The sequence below is a fragment of the Gymnoscopelus braueri genome, assembly GCF_963280865.1.
Source record: "Gymnoscopelus braueri genome assembly, chromosome: 23".
NCBI lineage: Eukaryota > Metazoa > Chordata > Actinopteri > Myctophiformes > Myctophidae > Gymnoscopelus > Gymnoscopelus braueri.
The window spans coordinates 24,772,085-24,781,068 of NC_137625.1; positions in this window are offsets into that span (position 1 = coordinate 24,772,085).

The window sequence follows — 8,984 nt, forward strand, 5'->3', positions numbered from 1 at the left end:
TGGGCTTTCGATCTGTGGCACCACAAAATGGCCACCACGGCTATGCCCTATACATCTGTGACTGAAGCTTATTTATATGAAGTTTATTATATACTTGTACAAGTGCAACCAACCTTATACAACCCAAAATATCAGAATCCGATCTCTATGTCAGTTCCTCTCTTGCCTTTGTTCATACTTGGCATTCTCTGTGAATCTCTGAAGTATAAAATTGATGATGTATAGAATAGATTAGTTCTGACTTCTGAAGGTTATCTCTGTATATTAATCCACGGCAGTCAAACTTGCTGCAAAAGAATTACAAGGCAGTCAAGCACAGCACGGCCTGCGTGGAGTCTCGTGCCGAACGGAAGATGTGCTGTTGTAATTCTATTCTGCTGTGCTATTACCTTACACATTTTTGTATTATTATTATCTTACTACTATATAATTGACAAAAGCTCCGAAAGTTCGTGCGGGATTCGCAAGCACAGGATCACTCCACATGCCTCCAAGACCCACCACAGACTGTTGATCAGAGCTCTGGCTATGTTTTAGGCTCCTCACCCCACCTCGATCAGTGATCAGACTCTCGGCTTGATTGATTTAGCGATTTGCCTATCAGACCCTCAGCCTGATCTGGCAGGTTGCCATAGCAACCAGATACAGGAAGTCTGACCTCCTTATCACATGACCACGGTTGGGAGGTTGGGAGGTATAGGCCAGTGCTGTCAGTGCTGTCTGGACCAACCTCGGATCGGGCCTAGATCTGACATCTAGTTATTATTCATTCAAAAGTGGCAAAACAGGTTCATGTTCATTAGTGAATATCATCAAAATATTCTTAATATAATAAGATTATATTTAAGTCACCCATAATATAGCATTTCTTGTTTTCTTGACAGACGTCAATGTGACTTGTAAGAATACTAGAAATTCGGCCCGAACCTCTAGAGTTCGACGCCTACGTGCCACTGCCGATGTGACAGATATGGCCATATATGGAGATCTGTGTGTATGTCAGTCCTTGTCCCTTTTATTCCCATGTATGGAGATCCCTGATGTAATGAGTATATAGTCAAAGTATTAACATACTTTGGGTTATGTGCTGTTGCTGTACAGCAACAGTCCTTTTTGGCCTCAATAGTCTATACTATATGTGCGCACTCAAAATATTGGGCAGACTTAATTTAGTTATGCGTGTTCCTATGAGTCGATATCGCAGCACACTTTGGAATTATACGGCAGCCAGAGGTTGCGTTAGTCCAGTAATTGCCAGTTTTGACCGTTTTTTTTATGGCCAAGACCAAAAAATAAACCGATTAAAAACGCACAGTCATTTATTATTATCACTGTCTGCAAATCAGACACATTTCAAATCCTCTGCGCCTATCTGCGGCTACTCTCTCTCTCTCTCTCTCTCTCTCTCTCTCTCTCTCTCTCTCTCTCTCGGAACACATAGACCCCTTAACAGACGACGTCACACTGGTTGCAAGCGATAAGAACCAGTATTGCGCGCGCAGGTCCAGCACCAAGGTGCGTTCGGAAATTGCGCACCGGAGCGCACTCGCCTATTAGTTTGTATTGGCCAGTGCGCTCATTGCTGTATTTCCGAACGCACCCATTTATGTTGGGAATTGATTGCATGAAACAATCCCCTGTGTGTTCAGTCTCAATGTTGGTAAACAAATAATTGGTCTATTAGACTCCGAGCCGCTCTGTTTCACTGGAGTAGTAGGCTTCAGTGGAGTTCTGTGTGGAACTGCCACGGGAAGTTAAATGAACACTCAAAGTTGTTGTCTTACCACAAATAAAGAAAAATGTGCATGCATTTCATTGAAGATGAAGCAGAGACAAAAGCAATGATTTCAGCGTCACGTAGCGTAGCGTGGTTGAACCAAAAAGATGGAATGCACACACTGTCCCAACCCGTAATTAAACAAACATCACTACTTGAATGTAAATTATTTTTGAGGAGTCTGGAGACTGTAGTAGAAGATCACCATAAAAGCTTATTCAACTTTCCCAAGGTTGCATCTCACAGATGCATGGACACACTCCCGACACATAATTATAATTATGTCACCATATGACGTGAGTAGCCTATATTTTGATTAATTGCTGGCCAGATGAATCATTCAACCTTATGAGAGATTTGCGTAGACCCCGACTTCTAGACTATTGCTCATTATTCTGAAGAACATGTTTTACCATGAAACTAATGATGCAACACCTTGTTGAGAAATTATTACGCACGCAGCCACGGACATTGTAGCCTAGATAATTAATCCCCTTATGCAAGATGAAGCTGTAATTATTTTATATATCCTACTCCTTTACATTCAAATTGTTTTCAGTCCCAAATATAATACTTTAACTGTTATTATTGTCTCCTTTTACGCACCTGCTTGTCATTCGTGCATAAAAAATTATTATGTCCGTTATTTTAATCAGATGTCCGATAAATTGTAATCATTCCGGACACAATGACTGTCAGTTTTTGCCCTCCCCTTTTGACGGTCCCTCTCTCAATATAAACTGATGCTCACTGGGCCATGCGCTCTCTCTCCAGAGCTAGACCCCCGCGATGCATTCGCTGGGGGTCCGGGGACCCCCGCGAATAAACTGTCCCGGCCCCTCCCCGCTCTGTTCTGTGTGTGTGTGTGTGTGTGTCCGGCATCGATATGTTGGTGTAACTGTCGAGCCATACGTTAGCCAATCACAGATCAGAACAGGCCTCAATAGGTGACCTAACTGTCGAGCTACCCACCCAGACAAACAGCAGCACATGCGCGAAACATTCCAATTCTAATATAGGATATCTGGGTGGATATTAAAGTCAGCTAGAATTTGGAGGCTTTTAGATACAACCAAGATTGTTTTAATAAACACCACCTCTGTAGATAACCCAAAGAATACTTGCTCCAAGCATTTCAAAACAAATATATAATCCATCATTACGGATTTTGAGACAGGGTGAGAGCTGGAGGGCGGGTAGTATTTGTGCTTGTGTGTGTGCATAGATATAGGGAAATTAAAAACCCAAACACGGAGAGTACAGAAGGCAGTTCGGACCCTGGTCCTGAAGGTTTGGGACTGCCACGGCTCTGCTAGTCCTGTACTGCTATAGCCTGTGTGTCCCTGGAGGTTGTTCCTGCTACTGCAGGACTCAAGGCTTTGGTACTGGGCAGGCATAGTTACGATGAGTAGGGGTGCATGATTAGACAGGCATCCCTCAAGTAGGCAATATCCCTGTGCTGTCTTGCAGGCTGCATACTGTAGCAGGCAGGAGCCTTTTTCTGCTATTGGGGATCTGCCTCAGTGAAGTCTTCATTGATAAAGACGTTGTTAACTAGTTGTACAAGCTCTTGTTTTATTGTTTTATTGGATCTTGTTTATTCGATACACTCATTTGTTTTAGCTCTTGCTCATTTGATTTTCCTATTTGTCTCATCTGTTTAAGAAAGTAGGTAGCTGATATATTGCACTTTTACCTTAGCGCTAGGTATACTCTTAGTTGCTTGTTTTAGAAGAGAATGCACTTAAAGACTTCTGGTGATTAGTAGTTTCGTTCCCTACCTATGTTGAATGCACTTATTGTAAGTCTCTTTGGATAAAAGCGTCTGCTAAATGTCTGTAATGTAATGTAATGTAAAGATGTTAGAGCCCAGCATTTCTGTCTGCGATTGTGCCTTCCTTTGGCCTACAATACCCCAATGGTTCAGGTTTGACAGAGAGTCAAAACAGAGAACAGCCTTGTTGTTTAACCTTTTGGAAAAAGAGGTTCATTATGCAGAGATACATATTCCTAATGTGGGAATTGATCAAGATGAACAGAAATAAGATATCACTTTGACCGAAGAGATTATTTCTGATTCTGTCACACCACATTTAACCCCTGCTTCCCTATTCTGGGTTCATGTCATTTTCAAAACATTTCTCAAAAAAATCGCAATTTTCTAAAATTGTAAAAAGATCTACAAATGCCACGTTGTGCATAGATTGACTATTTTTGCTATTTGTAACACGAGAAGTATATACAGTAGTTATTAAGAATTTAACTGACAGGAACCGGTTCTTGAGTACTCTGATATGAAAGGGATTGCACACTGCACAGTGAAGCCCCACAAAGCAGCATCTAAATAGGATCAGAAAGAAGAATAGAAGAGATTGCCCCGTGGATGATAGACTTTATTCACAGAGCCAGACTAGGGTTAAAGACCTCCCATGATATACTCAATGCCCAGGAAAGAAATAAGTATAATAAGCACAGTCAACCTAATCAAGACATTGCCGGGGAGACTACATAATTCTGCATAGTGCATTTTTTTTTACCAGTTTCATAACTGGTAAAAATATCAACTGAGAAATTATGGTTTGTGGTACATGTTCTTGCTACTCCAAAGCCTTTGATTAAAATCATTCTAGTGTTTTGCTCATCACTTCAGGTATACCTCTCTGCTGCTTGTATGTATTTTCAAATTATTAATCGTTTTCCCGTTCTTCACATTCTATTCATTCAATCCATAGCCATAATCTATCATTTTGGGTATTATGCAGTGTTTTTAACTGTAACAGTAATAGTTGGCTGATTCATTTCATCCAATGCGTATGGCTAATTGCAAATGAAGCTGAAACTAGAAAAAGTGCTCCTCGGAGCACAGGTCTCCGCCAGGTCAGGTACGTTATTCTGGCCTCCTGGTGGCGCTATAATAGGCCAATGTGAAAAGGGTGCCATTTATTCTTAGGTCTTTCACGGCAATCAGACACTGCATTCATGATTTGAGGCATTTTGTTCCAAAAATGTGTTTTGCTAAATTAGACCTGCTGGTGGCGCTATAACAGGCCAATGTGAAAAGGGTGGCATTTCTTCCTCAGCCACAAACGATTAATAATTTGAAAATACATACAAGCAGCAGAGAGGTATACCTGAAGTGATGAGCAAAACACTAGAATGATTTTAATCAAAGGCTTTGGAGTAGCAAGAACATGTACCACAAACCATAATTTCTCAGTTGATATTTTTACCAGTTATGAAACTGGTAAAAAAAAATGCACTATGCAGAATTATGTAGTCTCCCCGGCAATGTCTTGATTAGGTTGACTGTGCTTATTATACTTATTTCTTTCCTGGGCATTGAGTATATCATGGGAGGTCTTTAACCCTAGTCTGGCTCTGTGAATAAAGTCTATCATCCACGGGGCAATCTCTTCTATTCTTCTTTCTGATCCTATTTATATGCATTTGCATTAAAGATTTGTTATTTAATGTTGTTGATATAAGTGCACACGGCCCATGTTCTTGTAATGTGCTTAGGTTAGGCACTTAGGTAGGGTTAGGAACTTAGGTTAGGCACTTAGGTGAAAATAGCAGATCTACAAGCACACAACACGTTGCATCACGACATGTTGTGACCTTGTAGATCGGCTATTTTCAAATAGCCAAAGTTTGAATAGGGCTGAAAGTGGTTAATTTATGTTTTGTGATAATAATCAAAATCTACAAAATAACTAGTAACAAAAGTTTTCAAATAACTGTATTGGAGTAAAAAGTACAATATTAAGTGATAGAGTTGATCTTGTTGATTATAATTTGTCTAGTGTCTTTTGGTAATTTTATCGTCTACTCAGCCTTTTGTGAGCCCCCCAGACCGTTTTTAAGTTGCTTGATTTAGTATTTAGATATTTGATAATCATTTTATCAGACACGCCCCCTCATAAACATATGACATCGTGGAAGATAGCCTGTAGCAGCTTGACCTTGCATAGAGAGACAGGAGACTAGAGTACATGACTGGATTAGGCCAATATGACACCTATATTAATTTCACATTTAAAGGGATATTTCACTTTCAAAAAAACTTTTGGTCATTTAATCGTCTACTCAGGCTTTTGTGAGCCCCCCAGACCGTTTTTAAGTTGCTTGATTCAGTATTTAGATATTTGATATTCATTTTATCAGACACGCCCCCTTCCTATACAAACCCATAACTTCAAACTCAATTTTTAACCTGTTAGATTCATCAAAAACACCCGTCCTTGGTTCTGCTGACTCACCTTGCCCTCCTAATACGTGAGGGGGCCGTGTTTTTTCGATTACTTTTTTCATTTATTTTATTTAAATTTTTAATTGTTTTGATTTTTTTTCATTTTCCCCAAAAACATAAAAAATACATGAAAAAAAGTTATCGAAAAAAAACGGCCCCGTCGCGTATTAGGAGGGCAGCGTGAGTCACCAGAACAAAGGACGGGTGTTTTTGATGAATCTAACATGTTAAAAATGGAGTTTGAAGTTATAATGGGTTTGTATAGGAAGGGGGCGTGTCTGATAAAATGAATATCAAATATCTAAATACTGAATCAAGCAACTTAAAAACGGTCTGGGGGGCTCACAAAAGCCTGAGTAGACGATTAAATGACCAAAAGTTTTTTTGAAAGTGAAATATCCCTTTAAATGTGAAATTAATATAGGTGTCATATTGGCCTAATCCAGTCATGTACTCTAGTCTCCTGTCTCTCTATGCAAGGTCAAGCTGCTACAGGCTATCTTCCACGATGTCATATGTTTATGTTAACGGGAGCTGTTAAAACCCAGTACTTTCTCTATTCTCATTGTGAGAGACACCGATCTATGAAGCGTGAAATACCTGTGATACTGTAACCTTCCCATGGTCTCTCATGTCTGACTAAAATATAATATAATCGTTATACCCAATGGCTGCCTGTCTCCGCTTGCTTTCCTTGTCGTCTTTCTGAAAAGTTACCGGTACTATATAGGGTGATAAGGAAAGACAGCTCCATCATTAAGTCTCTGAGATGTAGTGGAGTAGAAGTAAAAGTTGGAAATACTCCATTAAAGTAATAGTACATCAAAATTGTACTTAACAACACATTGGGTGCCAAAACCGTATATATACGGTTTTGCGCATACTAACGTTGAGTGCCAAAACCGTATATATACGGTTTTTGAAAAAAAAAAAAACAGCAACAGGAAATATCACTCCTACAAGATTTAGACTCCAATCCACCTCCTGGTTAACTTATGACTTCAAAAACCTGTATCTCGGCTCCTGTGCACTTTTTTTTTTTACAATGTTAATTTAACTATTTTCAACAGGCTGCAACTGTGGAATGGATTTCCGAATGTTTTAAATTTTTTCCCCCCGATTGTACGAGACCTGTATGTGTGTAATGAGGGGATCACCGTGAGGACGGTGATCACTGAAAATATTTTGTGACTACTTGAAAAAGGTTCAAAATCTTTAAAAGGTCCTGGCACTCAAAGTATAATATTTTAATAAACCTCTGGCACCCAATGTGTTAAGTCCATACTTGAGTAAATGTACTTAGTTACTTTCCACCACTGGGTTCAGTGCAGTCGATGTTACCGTGGTTACCTTTCGGCTTCCATGGTTGTTTCTGTGCATAGTCAGCGTGAACATATACAGAGGCAAATCAAAGAGGCTTCTGTCCCCAGCCAAGTTTGTCTGTGATGTTCTGTGAAGAAAGATCACAACTCTTTTGTGGGAGGACAACATGGATGAAATTAAAAAGTCCAACAGTGATCTATCTCAAGGGTTCTAACCTTTACAGGCTGTGATTCATATTTGAACTGGGGACCCCCCACCCTGACAAGCACTTGGAATTGTATGAGTTGAGGCATTACATTTTGCTTGACCCGGTTCCACAGATCAAAATTGTGCAAATAGCTGAAATAGGCCAATATTTGACAATGTTTTATAGTATAATTTGTTGATTACTTTTGAATCGATGAAAAAATCATTTTAGAGGTCTTAAAAATGTCTAAAAAGGTCTTAAAAGTCCTTAAATTGGCACTTTAGAAATGCGCAGATACCCTGTATACTGTACATTTATACTGCATGTTGGTTTGTTTACTGCTGAGTGAGAAAACAATGTTGCACATATAAGCTAATCATCTGGGGACCCCCCCCCAAATCATGTGGGGAACCCAATGGGGGTCCCGGCCCACAGGTTGAGAACCACTGATCTATCTCCAGGTTTTACCGTGGCATTGCTTGTGTCGCTTCACCGAATGATTGCCTCTGCCACAGAAAACATTATTAATGTGGCCACTGTGGAACTGCGTGGGTTGTTTCCATATAGCCCACTGTAGATGGAGGGGGGGGGGGGGGGGTCACCACATGTGCTCACCACATGTGCTCATGGGCTTCAGCTCAGTAGCTACATACGTATTGAAACTGGATGACAGCTGCGTCCTCCATGCAGGCAGCAAATACATCTTGCTAAGCATAGTAAAGGCGCCTTAATGCTTCATGTCAAATTCCATGATTGCGTTCTCCTCCTTCTGTAAATAACACAATATGCTGGCCTGTCAACCTGTGTTTTGGTGACGAGGATAAGTTCAAAGTATTCATCCTCCGGATGATTGGTTCTCAAAGTGGGGTCCGGGGACCCCTAGGCGTACTTGAGGGGGTTCCAGGGGGTCCCCAGCTAAATGAAGGATAGTTAGGAACCAAATGGACCCTTATGGGTCTGTAACTCTGAGAGTGTACAAATGGAACCAAATGGACCCGTTAGGGTCCATTTGGTTCCATTTGTACACTCTCAGAGTTACAAATTAACATTGATTTTACAATACAAATTGGGGTTCCAGAGATAGAAATGCCATTAAATGGGGGTCCGTAGCCCTAATGCATGTCAAACTGGGGGTCCTCTTGAAATTAAAATGGTTGAGAATCACTGGTAGCTAGCAGTGAAAAATCTTCTCTTATGGGGGTCCCTGGCATATCTTTTGAAATGGGGGTCCGCGGGCTGATAAGTGTCAATTTGGGGGTCCTTATAATGAAAAAGTTTGAGAGCCACTGCTCTGGATGATACGATCTTTTCACAGAGCTCTGGTGATGTTGTGCAGCTGCCTGGCATGGAATAGGGAGAGGTTGGAGAGATGGGTCCTTAATGGACACAAATCTTAATGTGCTCTATGTTATAAAAAACATGGCTAATTCAATGCCAGCGACCTCTCC